The sequence below is a fragment of the Crinia signifera genome, chromosome 3 (genome assembly GCF_055691185.1).
Source record: "Crinia signifera chromosome 3, ASM5569118v1, whole genome shotgun sequence".
Lineage (NCBI taxonomy): Eukaryota > Metazoa > Chordata > Amphibia > Anura > Myobatrachidae > Crinia > Crinia signifera.
The window spans coordinates 335,269,774-335,287,858 of NC_139219.1; the positions used below are offsets into that span (position 1 = coordinate 335,269,774).

Genomic DNA, 18,085 nt, shown 5'->3' on the forward strand with positions numbered 1-18,085 from the left:
AAGTGCCTCCTACATTGGTTGGTGTCTGGTATAGTTTCCGAGAAGTTTCTGTAGTGTAGTGGTTTTCACGTTCGCCTAACACGCGAAAGGTCCCCAGTTCGAAACTGGGCAGAAACAATGGATTTTTAGCTAAGCATTTTAATGCAATGGCCCTTTTTTTAGACAGTGCCTCCTACATTGGATGGTGTCTGGCTTAGTTTCTAAGACGGTAGAAACTGGGCAGAAACAAGTGTTTTTAACCTAAGCATTTTTCTTCAATGACTCTGTTTTTAGAAAGTGCCTCCTACATTGGTTGGTGTCTGATCTAGCTTCTGAGAAGTTTCTGTAGTGTAGTGGTTATCACGTTCGCCTAACACGCGAAAGGTCCCCAGTTCGAAACTGGGCAGAAACAATGGATTTTTAGCTAAGCATTTTAATGCAATGGCCCTTTTTTTAGACAGTGCCTCCTACATTGGTTGGTGTCTAGTATAGTTTCCGAGAAGTTTCTGTAGTGTAGTGGTTATCACGTTCGCCTCACACGCGAAAGGTCCCCAGTTCGAAACTGGGCAGAAACAATGGATTTTTAGCTAAGCATTTTCATGCAATGGCTCTTTTTTTAGAAAGTGCCGCCTACATTGGATGGTGTCTGGCTTAGTTTCTATGACGTTTTTGTAGTGTAGTGGTTATCACGTTCGCCTTACACACGAAAGGTCCTCAGTTCGAAACTGGGCAGAAACAAGTGTTTTTAACCTAAGCATTTTTCTTCAATGACTCTGTTTTTAGAAAGTGCCTACTACATTGGTTAGTGTCTGGTATAGTTTCCGGGAAGTTTCTGTAGTGTAGTGGTTATCACGTTCGCCTAACACGCGAAAGGTCCCCAGTTCGAGACTGGGCAGAAACAATGGATTTTTAGCTAACCATTTTCATGCAATGGCTCTTTTTTTAGAAAGTGCCTCCTACATTGGATGGTGTCTGGCTTTGTTTCTAAGATGTTTCTGTAGTGTAGTGGTTATCACGTTCGCCTTACACGCGAAAGGTCCCCAGTTCGAAACTGGGCAGAAACAAGTTTTTTTAACCTAAGCATTTTTCTTCAATGGCTCTATTTTATGAAAGTGACTCCTACATTGGTTGGTGTCTAGTATAGTTTCCGAGAAGTTTCTGTAGTGTAGTGGTTATCACGTTCGCCTCACACTCGAAAGGTCCCCAGTTCGAAACTGGGAAGAAACAATGGATTTTTAGCTAAGCATTTTCATGCAATGACTCATTTTTTAGAAAGTGCCTCCTACATTGGATGGTGTCTGGCTTAGTTTCTAAGACGTTTCTGTAGTGCAGTGGTTATCACGTTCGCCTTACACGCGAAAGGTCCTCAGTTCGAAACTGGGCAGAAACAAGTGTTTTTAACCTAAGCATTTTTCTTCAATGACTCTGTTTTTAGAAAGTGCCTCCTACATTGGTTGGTGTCTGGTATAGTTTCTGAGAAGTTTCTGTAGTGTAGTGGTTATCACGTTCGCCTCACACGCGAAAGGTCCCCAGTTCGAAACTGGGCAGAAACAATGGATTTTTAGCTAAGCATTTTAATGCAATGGCCCTTTTTTTAGACAGTGCCTCCCACATTGGATGGTGTCTGGCTTAGTTTCTAAGACGGTACAAACTGGGCAGAAACAAGTGTTTTTAACCTAAGCATTTTTCTTCAATGACTCTGTTTTTAGAAAGTGCCTCCTACATTGGTTGGTGTCTGGTATAGTTTCCGAGAAGTTTCTGTAGTGTAGTGGTTATCACGTTCGCCTAACACGCGAAAGGTCCCCAGTTCGAAACTGGGCAGAAACAATGGATTTTTAGCTAAGCATTTTAATGCAATGGCCCTTTTTTTAGACAGTGCCTCCTACATTGGTTGGTGTCTAGTATAGTTTCTGAGAAGTTTCTGTAGTGTAGTGGTTATCACGTTCGCCTCACACGCGAAAGGTCCCCAGTTCGAAACTGGGCAGAAACAATGGATTTTTAGCTAAGCATTTTCATGCAATGGCTCTTTTTTTAGAAAGTGCCTCCTACATTGGATGGTGTCTGACTTAGCTTCTAAGACGTTTTTGTAGTGTAGTGGTTATCACGTTCGCCTTACACGCGAAAGGTCCTCAGTTCGAAACTGGGCAGAAACAAGTGTTTTTAACCTAAGCATTTTTCTTCAATGACTCTGTTTTTAGAAAGTGCCTCCTACATTGGTTGGTGTCTGGCTTAGTTTCTAAGACGGTAGAAACTGGGCAGAAACAAGTGTTTTTAACCTAAGCATTTTTCTTCAATGACTCTGTTTTTAGAAAGTGCCTCCTACATTGGTTGGTGTCTGGTATAGTTTCCGAGAAGTTTCTGTAGTGTAGTGGTTATCACATTCACCTAACACGCGAAAGGTCCCAAGTTCGAAACTGGGCAGAAACAATGGATTTTTAGCTAAGCATTTTAATGCAATGGCTCTTTTTTTAGAAAGTGCCTCCTACATTGGATGGTGTCTGGCTTAGCTTCTAAGACGTTTTTGTAGTGTAGTGGTTAATGCTAACCTTTACTTTTTTTTTAAATGCACTATTTTTTTTTTTTAAATCAATAAAGTAATTTGGTGCTTTGCAAATTCCTTTTGCACAAAAAAAAATAACAATGGCAGGCTGCAATGTACATGATACAGTTATTGTCATTACATACAGTAAGATACAGAGAACGTTTTTTTTTCTCGCAAGAGTAAATTTTCCACTTCAGGTAAAAGTCCTTAATTTAGGGAAAGAGTACTTACTTTAAGGAAAGAGTTCTTGGATTAAATTTGCAGGAGGAGATATCAGTTATACAATTTGTTGGTACAGATTGCTACTGCATAAATATGGAATCCATGCTAACCTTTACTAATACTGGAAACTTTCACATGGTATATTATTTACGGAGGTGTCTATCATTATGCTGTACTGCGCCATGAAAACAGCGCAATCTACTGGGCATGTCTCATACTTGACTATACAGTATATTGTACACCAATGGAGCAGCTGAGATCACAGGGTTCTGTGGCCTAGCGGTTAAAGACACAGTTACTGTATACTGTTAGCAGCAATACTGGTTCGATCCACAGTGTGGTACAGGTTTTTTTTTTTTTTTAAACGTACTATTTTTATTTTATTTTTATTTTTTAATCAATAAAGTAATTTGGTGCTTTGCAAATTCCTTTTGCACAAAAAAATTAACAATTGCAGGCTGCAATTTACATGATACAGTTATTGTCGTTACATACTGTAAGTTACAAAGAATGTTTTTATTTTCGCAAGAGTAAATTTTCCACTTCAGGTAAAAATCCTTAATTTAGGGAAAGAGTACTTACTTTACAGAAAGAGTTCTTGGATTAAATTCGCAGAAGGAGATATGATCAGATATACATGTCATTGGTACAGATTGCTACTGTATAAATATGGAATCCATGCTAACCTTTACTTTTTTTTTAAATGCACTATTTTTTTTTTTTTTTCATTTTTTAATCAATAAATTTATTTGGTGCTTTGCAAATTCCTTTTGCACAAAAAAAATAACAATGACAGGCTGCAATGTACATGATACAGTTATTGTCGTTATATACTGTAAGATACAGAGAACGTTTTTTTCTTGCAGGAGTAAATTTTCCACTTCAGGTAAAAGTCCTTAATTTAGGGAAAGAGTACTTACTTTAAGGAAAGAGTTCTTGGATTAAATTTGCAGGAGGAGATATCAGTTATACAATTGTTGGTACAGATTGCTACTGCATAAATATGGAATCCATGTTAACCTTTACTAATGCTGGAAACTTTCACATGGTATATTATTTACGGAGGTGTCTATCATTATGCTGTACTGCGCAATGAAAACAGCGCAATCTACTGGGCATGTCTCATACTTGACTATACAGTATATTGTACACCAATGGAGCAGCTGAGATCACAGGTTTCTATGGCCTAGCGGTTAAAGACACAGTTACTGTATACTTGTAGCAGCAATACTGGTTCGAACCAAAGTGGGGTACAATTTTTTTTTTTTTTAATGTACTACTTTTTTTTCATTTTTTAATCAATAAAGTTATTTGGTGCTTTGCAAATTCCTTTTGCACAAAAAAAAACAATGACAGGCTGCAATGTACATGATACAGTTATTGTCGTTATATACTGTAAGATACAGAGAACGTTTTTTTTCTTGCAGGAGTAAATTTTCCACTTCAGGTAAAAGTCCTTAATTTAGGGAAAGAGTACTTACTTTAAGGAAAGAGTTCTTGGATTAAATTTGCAGGAGGAGATATCAGTTATACAATTGTTGGTACAGATTGCTACTGCATAAATATGGAATCCATGTTAACCTTTACTAATGCTGGAAACTTTCACATGGTATATTATTTACGGAGGTGTCTATCATTATGCTGTACTGCGCCATGAAAACAGCGCAATCTACTGGGCATGTCTCATACTTGACTATACAGTATATTGTACACCAATGGAGCAGCTGAGATCACAGGTTTCTATGGCCTAGCGGTTAAAGACACAGTTACTGTATACTTGTAGCAGCAATACTGGTTCGAACCAAAGTGGGGTACAATTTTTTTTTTTTTTTTAATGTACTACTTTTTTTTCATTTTTTAATCAATAAAGTTATTTGGTGCTTTGCAAATTCCTTTTGCACAAAAAAAAAACAATGACAGGCTGCAATGTACATGATACAGTTATTGTCGTTATATACTGTAAGATACAGAGAACGTTTTTTTTCTTGCAGGAGTAAATTTTCCACTTCAGGTAAAAGTCCTTAATTTAGGGAAAGAGTACTTACTTTAAGGAAAGAGTTCTTGGATTAAATTTGCAGGAGGAGATATCAGTTATACAATTGTTGGTACAGATTGCTACTGCATAGAAATGGAATCCATGCTAACCTTTACTAATGCTGGAAACTTTCACATGGTATATTATTTACGGAGGTGTCTATCATTATGCTGTACTGCGCCATGAAAACAGCGCAATCTACTGGGCATGTCTCATACTTGACTATACAGTATATTGTACACCAATGGAGCAGCTGAGATCACAGGTTTCTATGGCCTAGCGGTAATAGACACAGTTACTGTATACTTGTAGCAGCAATACTGGTTCGAGCCAAAGTGGGGTACAATTTTTTTTTTTTTTTAATGTACTACTTTTTTTTTATTTTTTAATCAATAAATTTATTTGGTGCTTTGCAAATTCCTTTTGCCTTTTGCACAAAAAAATTAACAATGGCAGGTGGCCATGTACGTGATACAGTTATTGGCGTTACATACTGTGTTGCAAAGAATGTTTTTTTTTTCACACAAGTACATTTCCCACTTCAGTTAAAGGTCCTAACTTTAGGGAAAGAGTACATTCTTTAGGGAAAGAGTACTTTGATTAAATTCCACACAAGTAGATCTGTTCGATTATGCATGTCGTTGGTACAGATTGAGTTTGAAAGTCAATGCATGCTTCTGCACCTTCCCCCATGATCACTCATTAGCATTAATTCCCATTGAGCCCAGTGTTTACTGTATACAGTATGTCTGTAGCAAAACACCTCCCCCAGCCACTCTGTGCATGGTCACATTAGTGTCATGCAATCCATGCAATGCGATCTCAGTAGTTTATGGATAGAGTACTGATAGATGTTTTTCAGTTACCGTAGCTATGGAATAAGCTTAAGCTATGGAAATAGCGCAGTCAGTCAGAACTTGCGTAAGTTCTCCCGGGCACCAGGGCCGGTGCTAGGGTGTCCTTCGCCCTCATGCAAACCATAAATTTTGCGCCCTTTAACATTGCCAATGCAACAAGCTGCAGCCCGATTGTGGGAGCGTATGCAGCATGCAATCCTATGGAGGATCTCGGGTGCATGTACATGTTTGCATACACCATCTCAGTGCTGTGTCCGCAAAATGTTGCAGGCACTAAAGGTGCCCATACACGCTATGAGAATCGCATAAGTTATGGGCTAGATAGCATCGCACGGCATGCATGCAATGTGTGTGCGATGCGATCCGAAAGCAGTACAAAAAGTGTGTGCAGCACATACTTTTTGTACTGTGCGATGCGATGCCCGCGGGAGCGCAATTGCAGCGTGTATGACCACCTTTAGGCACATAACCCAGCCCATTATTTAAAAAGTGTCTGGCACAATAATATACTGTAAGTTATGGAATGATAAAAATCAATAATACAATACTTTATTGAAGAGGATGGAGATGCTTGGTAATTGAAAGAAGTATTGGAGGATTGATTGAAGAATTGGATGATTGTTCTTAGGGTTGGATGATTGGATGAAGAATTGGATGATTGAATAAAGAGTTGAATGATTGGATGAATATTGGATGGTTGGAAGAACAATTGTATGATTGGAAGAACAATTGGATGATTGAATGAAGATTGGATGGTTGGAAGAACAATTGGATGATTGGAAGAACAATTGGAGGATTGAATGAAGATTGGATGGTTGGAAGAACAATTGGATGATTGGAAGAATAATGGGATGGTTGGATGAAGATTAAATGATGAAGTTTGAATGTCCTTGCTGAATTGGATCGTGGCTGCAGAACCAGGAGTAACCGTGGAGAATAACCGTCAGGATTGAGGAGAAAGATAATACCCCTTTGGGGGGCTAACCTTGTCCAGTCCGTTTTGGCGGCAGCAGGTTCCTTGGTACACAGGTGTAGCAGTGAGACGATCAGCAGGAATAGAAGAGAACTTCACCAGAGGCGCAGGAACTGTAGTAACTACTACAGACAGCCAGGAGTGAGCAATGATGCTTAGGCATGGACATCATTGTACTGGCTGCCGGTCTTGCAGGGCAAGCCAGTACTTAAGGAGTGAGGTACAGGTTGCAGGATCCCAAAAGATGGCGGCCGCCAGAGGAGGCGACAGAAACCAGCCGGTGGTGAGTGTGCGCAGCTGTGCAGTTGCCGGCGTTTCCAGACAGAGGCCTAACCAGGCACAGACACACATGGCGGCTCATGTCTCACGCCACCTATGCCCTGTATGGCACCGGAGCACTTAGCACCACTGTCACCACGTGGTGACAGTGCGGGAACATGCACCCCACTAGTACAAGGAACAGGAGTGGAGGTGAGCGCCAGGGTAGGCGACACGCTGATACAGGACCCAGGGCTAGGCACAGCACAGGGGAACTGGGTAGCAGCCATGGTGATCGTGACATCATCATTGTTATCTGGACATTCATCCTTATTATTTAATATTATTTTGCCTGTCTTTTCCTCAAAGAAGTATTTGAGTCCCTGTATGACATCTTTTATTAAACCCGCTCGTTTTAACCCTACTGCTGCTGCCTCGTCTCCAGTCCCTGAACACCACACAACCCCATAAGAACCATTAACCGTGACAGTTTGCACTGACCCGATGGAGTCGGGTGAAAATCTTTGGCAGGGATCTTTGGCAGATGTATTGCAAGGCATCATGGTCCACCTGGAAAAGTTGGAGTCCTCACAGTGGCAAGTGGCGCAATTCCTACAAACGCTGACTTCTCCACCAGCTGCTCCTCCAGTTGCTGCAGCAACATCATAAGCTCCTTCAGGAAGTTCCTCTGCCACGCTGCCAGCCGGGTCTATTATTCCTCCTCATCTGCATCTGCCAACCCCCAGCAAATATGATGGGTCTCCTAAAGGATGTCGCGGGTTCTTGAATCAGTGTGATGTGCACTTCACTCTCCAATCATCCAAATTCAAAACTGCCAAGGCACGAGTGGCCTACATCGTCTCACTCCTCTCTGGTCCAGCCCTGGATTGGGTTTCGCCTCTGTGGGAACGAGCAGATGCTCTGCTGAATAATTATGACGATTTTATCACTTCCTTCCAGCGAATCTTTGACGAACCAGGTTGAGTATCATCTGCAGCTACAGAGATTCTGAGAATTTGTCAAGATAGCAGACCAGTGGGTCAATATGTTGTGCAATTCCAGACGCTATCATCTGAGTTAGGATGGAATGAAGAGGCACTCGTCTCTGCTTTCTGGAATGGCCTAGCCGGTCGCCTCAAGGATGGATTGGCCACCCGTGATACACCCTCCACCCTGACATATCTAATCTTCTTGTGCAATAAAGTTGATCTGCGGATTCAAGAGCGACAACTGGAGAGAGCTCGTTCTGATCGCTTTGTCCTCGTCCCTCCCCTGCTGTTACTCCTGTAAAAAGTGGATTGTCTACTACTTCTGCCACATAAGAACCAATGCACATAAACTGGTCTCACATTTCCCTCGAAGAAAAGAACCGACAACGTCGAGACAATCTTTGTATGTACTGTGCCTCTTCCTCCCATCTCCTGGCCTCTTGTCCACTCCGTCCGGGAAACGACCGCTTCTAATCCCCATGAGGGAGGTTACCGTAGATTAGGAGTGTTATTGCCATCTCCCTCTACCATAGACTCTGCTAGACTCAGGCACAGCGGGAAACTTCATTTCGGCCGATATCGCTGCACAGCTCTCCATACCCCTCCAGCCATTAGAGCAGCCTTTGGTCCTGACAGCCGTTGACGGTAGCCACATCTCCAGTGGTCAAATTACCTCTCAGACTGTACCAGTACATCTTCAAGTTGGAGCGCTGCACCAAGAAAGGTTAGAGTTTTTGGTCCTTCCACAGTCCTCTCACGCTGTAGTTCTGGGAATGCCGTTGCTTACCTTGCACAACCCCTATGTTGAGTGGCTAACTATGGAGATTAAGGCCTGGAGTAAAGACTGCTTTTCTTCTTGTTTATCTCGAGTCATACCCGTCCTTCTGAGTGAGTCACAAGCATCCTCTTCCAAACTCCCTGCCTCCGCCATATTACTATCGCCACTTCATCTGAAATTTCTCCACCATAGCAGCACCTCTGACTGCACTCACCCGAAAGGGGGCCAATCCTGCCCAATGGCCGCCCGAGGCCTCCGAGGCCTTTTGACAACTAAAACAGGCCTTTATAACCGCCCCAATCCTTCTTCAGCCAGATGTGAATAGGCCCTTCATCCTGGAGGTCGATGCCTCTTCAGAAGGAGTAGGGGCAGTTCTTTCGCAAAAAGGAGAGGATTCAGAGCTTCACCCTTGTGCATATTTCTCCAAGAAATTTCTTCCGGCAGAAAATAATTACCCCATTGGAGCTGCTAGCAGTTAAGTTAGCCTTTGAGGTGTGGCGGTACCTGTTGGAGGGGGCTCATCACCAGATTACAGTCTTTTCAGATTTTTTCTTACGTCATGTCCAGTGTCTCACTTCTCGACAAGCCCGCTGGGCTATGTTCTTTGCACGATTTCACTTCCAAATCAAGTATCGTCCAGGGGTTTTAAACAACAAGGCTGACACTTTATCTTGTTCCTTCGATGCCAGTTCAGACTCTGAACCTCTAAAGCAGCCCATCCTGAACCAAGTAGTCTTCGCTCATGTCACTCCTCATCCTACACCTCCTTCAGGCAAGTTCTTTGTGCCACCCAATTTACGCAAGAAGCCTCCCGTTTTGCTGGACATATCTGTATTCAAAAGACTTTGCAAATTCTCCTGCATTCATATTGGTGGCCGACCATTCGGCAGGATGTACCAAACTTTGTGTCATCATGCTTCAAGTGTGCTCAGCACAAGACCTCTCGAAATCCTCCGGCTGGAGCTCTGCTACCACTATCCATCCCAACGGAACCGTGGACGCATCTCTCGATGGACTTTATATCCGAACTACAGCCATCTGGCGGGTATACTGTCATCTGGGTGATAGTCGATAGATTTTCAAAGATGGCCCACTTTGTGCCCCTAAAGTCCCTGCCTTCTGCTCCTGTGCTTGCTCAACTCTTCATATCGTCCATCTTCAAGCTTCATGGTCTGCCAAAAGAAATTATATCCGACCGGGGTCTTCAGTTTGTTGCCAAATTCTGGAGAGCTCATTGGCCCTTATTCTGATCGGTGCGGATATTCCCGCATTCTTACGGAGCGGTCCGCACGCCACGGTGTTTTGCCGCATGCGGCCATCGTCCGTAGAAACGCCCACGTGTCCTCCGCATTCGGACGGACTGACTCTTTAAGAACAGGGCGTGTTTACGGACGACATACAAACCATGCGTGTGCGGGAGAAACACTCCGATTCTGCACGGTATTACAGAGTATTACAGAGTATGCTCGGGAATACCGCATCCGAACGGGAGCCAAGCGGTGCTACCGCACGTAAGCGGAGTATTTACGCCAAACAACCCACTATTATGTATCTTCTGCAATACATCACATGACCCACTTATTCAATTACCTATCCTCATAAAAAACTTCTTATTTGGAATTGGAATCAATTAGATGCCAATATATCCTTACAAGCATGCCTAACACATGCATTGCACACATTAACCCTTACAGCAATTGAAGTGCAATGGTTTCAATTAAAGCACTGACAAGCGGCCTATTAGTGAGTAATGAGTAAAGGAGTAGATTCTATTGGGTTCAGGTGTTAATGGTTGTAGTCATTAGGCGTACGTTCGCCTACCGCATGAACGAGTGGTGTCCGCAAAGCAATAGTACACTTGTGGACACCGCACATTTCTGCCCTTTTTGATCGCGTGCATTCGAAATGGTTTCCGAATGTACGCCCCCCAACATAAGTGTACTCCCCCGTGTCCGCCCATGTTTCCGCCCCGTTTTGCCCACTTTGAAACTACGCCCATGTGTCATTCCGCATGACGCCCATAATACGCCCCTATTTCCCGACTGATAGCGGTGAACAGTTTTGGACGGGATTTGGCCGAACTGGTACCGAGTCAAGGCGTGGCACATGCGCGTAGCGTTCTCCACGCATGCGCAGACGCCGTAAAGACGCGATCCGTAAGTACGCGGTAAAGTCCGCGTCAATCAGAATAAGGGCCTATGTGCTGCTCTTCAAGTAAAACTGAAATTCTCCACCGCCTTCCATCCTTAGACTAACGGGCAAACCGAACGTGTCAACCAAGATCTAGAGACATTCATTTGACTCTTCATGTCCTCCTCTCAGGATGAATGGAAGGATCTTTTACCTTGGGCAGAATATGCACACAATAACTCCTACCATTCCTCTTCAGGTACCACACCTTTCTTTACAGTTTATGGCAAGCATCCACGGTCCCCTGACTTCACAAGTCTGCCGTCCCCAGAGGTTCCCGCAGCTGCTTCTTCTCTTCATGGTTTTGCAAAAATATGGGCTGAGGTCCATAAAGCTCTTCTTCAAGCTTCTTCCAGATATAAAAGGGCAGCTGACAAGAAAAGAAAGGCGGTTCCACCATTAAAGGTAAAGGATCGAGTATGGCTGTCCACCCGCAATCTTCGTCTTCGTGTACCCTCCATGAAATTTGCCCCACACTTTATTGGGCCATATCCCATCACTCAAGTAATCAATCCGGTGGCTTACAGATTGCAACTTCCATCTTCCATGAAGATATCCAATTCCTTCCACGTATCTCTTCTTAAACCTTTAAAATTGAGCATCATCCAAAGGAAAGTACCCAGACCCTCAAAAGTCAATACAGAGAAAGATGCAGAGTTTGAAGTCAAACGAATCATAGACTCTCGTTATCGCAACTCCCGGCATCAATTTCTGGTGGAGTGGGCTGTTTTCGGACCAGAGGAGAATTCTTGGGTAGATAAGGCAGATTTACACGCTCCAAATCACGTTAAAGGCTTTTTTCTGAAGAATTCCCATAAGAAGCACAAGCATCCTGAGGTTACCTGAAAAGAGGGGGGTACTGTCACATGCCGACACGGTGGTACACGTCGGGTACTGTACTCACTCGCCCGTGTCCGCCGCCGGCTGGCGTGTGTAGGCCACCATGTCAGGTGAGGCGGCAGGCAGCGGTCTGGCAGTGTTTGAAGGCAACATGGGAATCTGCAGCATGGTCCCGCTCTAAGGCTATAGATGCCGGGAGGCCAGCGCCGCCATCTTGCTTGAGGGCAAACAGGGGATCGGCCAGGTCAGGTATTCTCACCTGTTTCACTGTGACAGCCAATGGCAGCCGCCCTCTTTGCATAAAGGGGATCTGCCTAGGTAGCTCAGTGTCAGTGCAAAAAGTCTTCTGTGCCATGCACTTCGTCTCCAGCATCCTCAGGTCAGCCATTCCTCATAATTCTTTCAGTCACCGGATCCACTATTGTTGCCATCTTCCCACTTTTTTATCAGGACATTTCTCATCATTGTTATCTGGACATTCCTCCTCATTGTTATCTGGATATTCCTCCTCATTGTTATCTGGATATTCCTCATCATTTTTATCTGGACATTCATCCTTGTTATTTATTATTATTTTGCCTGTCTTTTCCTCAAAGAAGTATTTGAGTCCCTGTATGAAATCTTTTATTAAACCCGCTCGTTTTAACCCTACTGCTGCTGCCTCGTCTCCAGTCCCTGATCACCACACGACCCCATCAGAACCTTTAACCGTGACAGCTGGAGATGAGGGTCCATATATTGATGCAAGAAAAGCTTTGGATGCTGCAGTCTGCTGTAACAGCCAGGAAGAAAAAAACTCCTGTGAACAGCACTAGACATCTGCAAATGCTGTGGGCCTTTTTTGGAGGTTTATTTGCAACTACAGTAATTGTATGCTGATTTTTAAATAAATAAGTTAAAATTAATTTTTTTATTATTGAATGTAGCTTATTTTAACACTTTTCATGCATATTTTAAGTATTTTTCATGCATATTTGCATGCATATGTCAAGCTTTTTATGTGGCATATAATCCTGTCTCTACAAATGAGTGATCATGGGGGAAGGTGCAGAAGCATGGTGCAGAAGCATGCATTGACTTTCAAACTGTACCACAGGGCAGCAGGTGCCTACTGTAGCATGGGAACAATACAGTACCATGTGAATAGCGCATACTAAATACAGTATCTTTATTAAGTTAAAACTCTTCAGAAAATGACACTGCTTTGTCTGCAATTGCAATCCCGGATTGAGTACACAATGTAGGGACAAACACACAATAGGGTGAACATAGTCATTTTGCAACATTGATAGTAGTTCTTCACTTACTCATGTGACTATGCACAAAGGAGCTGGGGGAGGTGTTTTGCTACAGACATACTGTTTACAGTAAACAGTGGGCTCAATGGGAATGATCGTGGGGGAAGGTGCAGAAGCATGCATTGACTTTCAAACTCAATCTGTACCAACGACATGCATAACCAAAAAGATGTGGAATTTAATCCAAGTACTCTTTAGATAAAGTACGTACTCTTTCCCTAAAGTACGTACTCTTTCCCTAAAGTACGTACTCTTTCCCTAAAGTTAGGACTTTTACCTGAAGTGGGACATTTACTTGTGCGAAAAACCCCATTCTTTGCAACACAGTATGTAACGACAATAACTGTATCATGTACATGGCCACCTGCCATTGTTAATTTTTTTGTGCAAAAGGAATTTGCAAAACACCAAATTACTTTATTGATTAAAAAATGAAAAAAAAAAAGTAGTACGTTTAAAAAAAAAACCTGCACCACACTGTGGATCGAACCAGTATTGCTGCTAGCAGTATACAGTAACTGTGTCTTTAACCGCTAGGCCACAGAAACCTGTGATCTCAGCTGCTCCATTGGTGTACAATATACTGTATAGTCAAGTATGAGACATGCCCAGTAGATTGCGCTGTTTTCATGGCGCAGTACAGCATAATGATAGACACCTCCGTAAATAATATACCATGTGAAAGTTTCCAGCATTAGTAAAGGTTAGCATGGATTCCATATTTATGCAGTAGCAATCTGTACCAACAACATGTATAACTGATATCTCCTCCTGCAAATTTAATCCAAGAACTCTTTCCTTAAAGTAAGTACTCTTTCCCTAAATTAAGGACTTTTACCTGAAGTGGAAAATTTACTCTTGCGAGAAAAAAAACGTTTTCTGTATCTTACAGTATGTAACGACAATAACTGTATCATGTACATTGCAGCCTGCCATTGTTATTTTTTTTTTGTGCAAAAGGAATTTGCAAAGCACCAAATTACTTTATTGATTTAAAAAAAAAAAATAGTGCATTTAAAAAAAAAGTAAAGGTTAGCATGGATTCCATATTTATACAGTAGCAATCTGTACCAATGACATGTATATCTGATCATATCTCCTCCTGCGAATTTAATCCAAGAACTCTTTCTGTAAAGTAAGTACTCTTTTCCTAAATTAAGGATTTTTACCTGAAGTGGAAAATTTTCTCTTGCGAAAATAAAAATGTTCTTTGTAACTTACAGTATGTAACGACAATAACTGTATCATGTAAATTGCAGCCTGCCATTGTTATTTTTTTTTGTGCAAAAGGAATTTGCAAAGCACCAAATTACTTTATTGATTTAAAAAAAAAAAAAAAAAAATAGTGCATTTTAAAAAAAAGTAAAGGTTAGCATGGATTCCATATTTATACAGTAGCAATCTGTACCAATGACATGTATATCTGATCATGTCTCCTCCTGCGAATTTAATCCAAGAACTCTTTCTGTAAAGTAAGTACTCTTTCCCTAAATTAAGGATTTTTACCTGAAGTGGAAAATTTTGTCTTGCGAAAATAAAAATGTTCTTTGTAACTTACAGTATGTAATGACAATAACTGTATCATGTACATTGCAGCCTGCCATTGTTATTTTTTTTTGTGCAAAAGGAATTTGCAAAGCACCAAATTACTTTATTGATTTAAAAAAAAAATAAAAAAATAGTGCATTTTAAAAAAAAGTAAAGGTTAGCATGGATTCCATATTTATACAGTAGCAATCTGTACCAATGACATGTATATCTGATCATATCTCCTCCTGCGAATTTAATCCAAGAACTCTTTCTGTAAAGTAAGTACTCTTTCCCTAAATTAAGGATTTTTACCTGAAGTGGAAAATTTTGTCTTGCGAAAATAAAAATGTTCTTTGTAACTTACAGTATGTAACGACAATAACTGTATCATGTAAATTGCAGCCTGCCATTGTTAATTTTTTTGTGCAAAAGGAATTTGCAAAGCACCAAATTACTTTATTGATTTAAAAAAAAAAAATAGTGCATTTAAAAAAAAAGTAAAGGTTAGCATGGATTCCATATTTATACAGTAGCAATCTGTACCAATGACATGTATATCTGATCATATCTCCTCCTGCGAATTTAATCCAAGAACTCTTTCTGTAAAGTAAGTACTCTTTTCCTAAATTAAGGATTTTTACCTGAAGTGGAAAATTTTCTCTTGCGAAAATAAAAATGTTCTTTGTAACTTACAGTATGTAACGACAATAACTGTATCATGTAAATTGCAGCCTGCCATTGTTATTTTTTTTTGTGCAAAAGGAATTTGCAAAGCACCAAATTACTTTATTGATTTAAAAAAAAAAAAAAAAAAATAGTGCATTTTAAAAAAAAGTAAAGGTTAGCATGGATTCCATATTTATACAGTAGCAATCTGTACCAATGACATGTATATCTGATCATGTCTCCTCCTGCGAATTTAATCCAAGAACTCTTTCTGTAAAGTAAGTACTCTTTCCCTAAATTAAGGATTTTTACCTGAAGTGGAAAATTTTGTCTTGCGAAAATAAAAATGTTCTTTGTAACTTACAGTATGTAATGACAATAACTGTATCATGTACATTGCAGCCTGCCATTGTTATTTTTTTTTGTGCAAAAGGAATTTGCAAAGCACCAAATTACTTTATTGATTTAAAAAAAAAATAAAAAAATAGTGCATTTTAAAAAAAAGTAAAGGTTAGCATGGATTCCATATTTATACAGTAGCAATCTGTACCAATGACATGTATATCTGATCATATCTCCTCCTGCGAATTTAATCCAAGAACTCTTTCTGTAAAGTAAGTACTCTTTCCCTAAATTAAGGATTTTTACCTGAAGTGGAAAATTTTGTCTTGCGAAAATAAAAATGTTCTTTGTAACTTACAGTATGTAACGACAATAACTGTATCATGTAAATTGCAGCCTGCCATTGTTAATTTTTTTGTGCAAAAGGAATTTGCAAAGCACCAAATTACTTTATTGATTTAAAAAAAAAAAAAAAATAGTGCATTTAAAAAAAAAGTAAAGGTTAGCATGGATTCCATATTTATACAGTAGCAATCTGTACCAATGACATGTATATCTGATCATATCTCCTCCTGCGAATTTAATCCAAGAACTCTTTCTGTAAAGTAAGTACTCTTTCCCTAAATTAAGGATTTTTACCTGAAGTGGAAAATTTTGTCTTGCGAAAATAAAAATGTTCTTTGTAACTTACAGTATGTAACGACAATAACTGTATCATGTAAATTGCAGCCTGCCATTGTTAATTTTTTTGTGCAAAAGGAATTTGCAAAGCACCAAATTACTTTATTGATTTAAAAAAAAAAAAAAAAAAAAATAGTGCATTTAAAAAAAAAGTAAAGGTTAGCATGGATTCCATATTTATACAGTAGCAATCTGTACCAATGACATGTATATCTGATCATATCTCCTCCTGCGAATTTAATCCAAGAACTCTTTCTGTAAAGTAAGTACTCTTTCCCTAAATTAAGGACTTTTACCTGAAGTGGAAAATTTACTCTTGCGAGAAAAAAAAACGTTCTCTGTATCTTACAGTATGTAATGACAATAACTGTATCATGTAAATTGCAGCCTGCCATTGTTATTTTTTTTGTGCAAAAGGAATTTGCAAAACACCAAATTACTTTATTGATTAAAAAATGAAAAAAAAAAAGTAGTACGTTTAAAAAAAAAACCTGCACCACACTGTGGATCGAACCAGTATTGCTGCTAGCAGTATACAGTAACTGTGTCTTTAACCGCTAGGCCACAGAAACCTGTGATCTCAGCTGCTCCATTGGTGTACAATATACTGTATAGTCAAGTATGAGACATGCCCAGTAGATTGCGCTGTTTTCATGGCGCAGTACAGCATAATGATAGACACCTCCGTAAATAATATACCATGTGAAAGTTTCCAGCATTAGTAAAGGTTAGCATGGATTCCATATTTATGCAGTAGCAATCTGTACCAACAACATGTATAACTGATATCTCCTCCTGCAAATTTAATCCAAGAACTCTTTCCTTAAAGTAAGTACTCTTTCCCTAAATTAAGGACTTTTACCTGAAGTGGAAAATTTACTCTTGCGAGAAAAAAAACGTTTTCTGTATCTTACAGTATGTAACGACAATAACTGTATCATGTACATTGCAGCCTGCCATTGTTATTTTTTTTTTGTGCAAAAGGAATTTGCAAAGCACCAAATTACTTTATTGATTTAAAAAAAAAAAATAGTGCATTTAAAAAAAAAGTAAAGGTTAGCATGGATTCCATATTTATACAGTAGCAATCTGTACCAATGACATGTATATCTGATCATATCTCCTCCTGCGAATTTAATCCAAGAACTCTTTCTGTAAAGTAAGTACTCTTTTCCTAAATTAAGGATTTTTACCTGAAGTGGAAAATTTTCTCTTGCGAAAATAAAAATGTTCTTTGTAACTTACAGTATGTAACGACAATAACTGTATCATGTAAATTGCAGCCTGCCATTGTTATTTTTTTTTGTGCAAAAGGAATTTGCAAAGCACCAAATTACTTTATTGATTTAAAAAAAAAAAAAAAAAAATAGTGCATTTTAAAAAAAAGTAAAGGTTAGCATGGATTCCATATTTATACAGTAGCAATCTGTACCAATGACATGTATATCTGATCATGTCTCCTCCTGCGAATTTAATCCAAGAACTCTTTCTGTAAAGTAAGTACTCTTTCCCTAAATTAAGGATTTTTACCTGAAGTGGAAAATTTTGTCTTGCGAAAATAAAAATGTTCTTTGTAACTTACAGTATGTAATGACAATAACTGTATCATGTACATTGCAGCCTGCCATTGTTATTTTTTTTTGTGCAAAAGGAATTTGCAAAGCACCAAATTACTTTATTGATTTAAAAAAAAAAAAAAAAAATAGTGCATTTTAAAAAAAAGTAAAGGTTAGCATGGATTCCATATTTATACAGTAGCAATCTGTACCAATGACATGTATATCTGATCATATCTCCTCCTGCGAATTTAATCCAAGAACTCTTTCTGTAAAGTAAGTACTCTTTCCCTAAATTAAGGATTTTTACCTGAAGTGGAAAATTTTGTCTTGCGAAAATAAAAATGTT

General features: G+C 39.7%; 8 non-coding genes across 8 annotated transcripts; all 8 read left to right on the forward strand.

Annotated features, from left to right (window-relative positions):
- Positions 1-44: 44 nt before the first annotated feature.
- On the forward strand, positions 45-117 carry TRNAV-AAC (transfer RNA valine (anticodon AAC)). Its single transcript has one exon. It is a non-coding gene; the product is annotated as a tRNA-Val (tRNA).
- Positions 118-318: 201 nt separating this feature from the next.
- On the forward strand, positions 319-391 carry TRNAV-AAC (transfer RNA valine (anticodon AAC)). The gene has a single exon. It is a non-coding gene; the product is annotated as a tRNA-Val (tRNA).
- Positions 392-481: 90 nt separating this feature from the next.
- TRNAV-CAC (transfer RNA valine (anticodon CAC)) lies at positions 482-554 on the forward strand. Its single transcript has one exon. It is a non-coding gene; the product is annotated as a tRNA-Val (tRNA).
- Positions 555-807: 253 nt separating this feature from the next.
- Positions 808-880, forward strand: TRNAV-AAC (transfer RNA valine (anticodon AAC)). Its single transcript has one exon. It is a non-coding gene; the product is annotated as a tRNA-Val (tRNA).
- A 90-nt stretch (positions 881-970) lies between these two features.
- Positions 971-1,043, forward strand: TRNAV-UAC (transfer RNA valine (anticodon UAC)). Its single transcript has one exon. It is a non-coding gene; the product is annotated as a tRNA-Val (tRNA).
- A 416-nt stretch (positions 1,044-1,459) lies between these two features.
- TRNAV-CAC (transfer RNA valine (anticodon CAC)) lies at positions 1,460-1,532 on the forward strand. Its single transcript has one exon. It is a non-coding gene; the product is annotated as a tRNA-Val (tRNA).
- Positions 1,533-1,733: 201 nt separating this feature from the next.
- On the forward strand, positions 1,734-1,806 carry TRNAV-AAC (transfer RNA valine (anticodon AAC)). Its single transcript has one exon. It is a non-coding gene; the product is annotated as a tRNA-Val (tRNA).
- Positions 1,807-1,896: 90 nt separating this feature from the next.
- On the forward strand, positions 1,897-1,969 carry TRNAV-CAC (transfer RNA valine (anticodon CAC)). Its single transcript has one exon. It is a non-coding gene; the product is annotated as a tRNA-Val (tRNA).
- Positions 1,970-18,085: the final 16,116 nt, after the last annotated feature.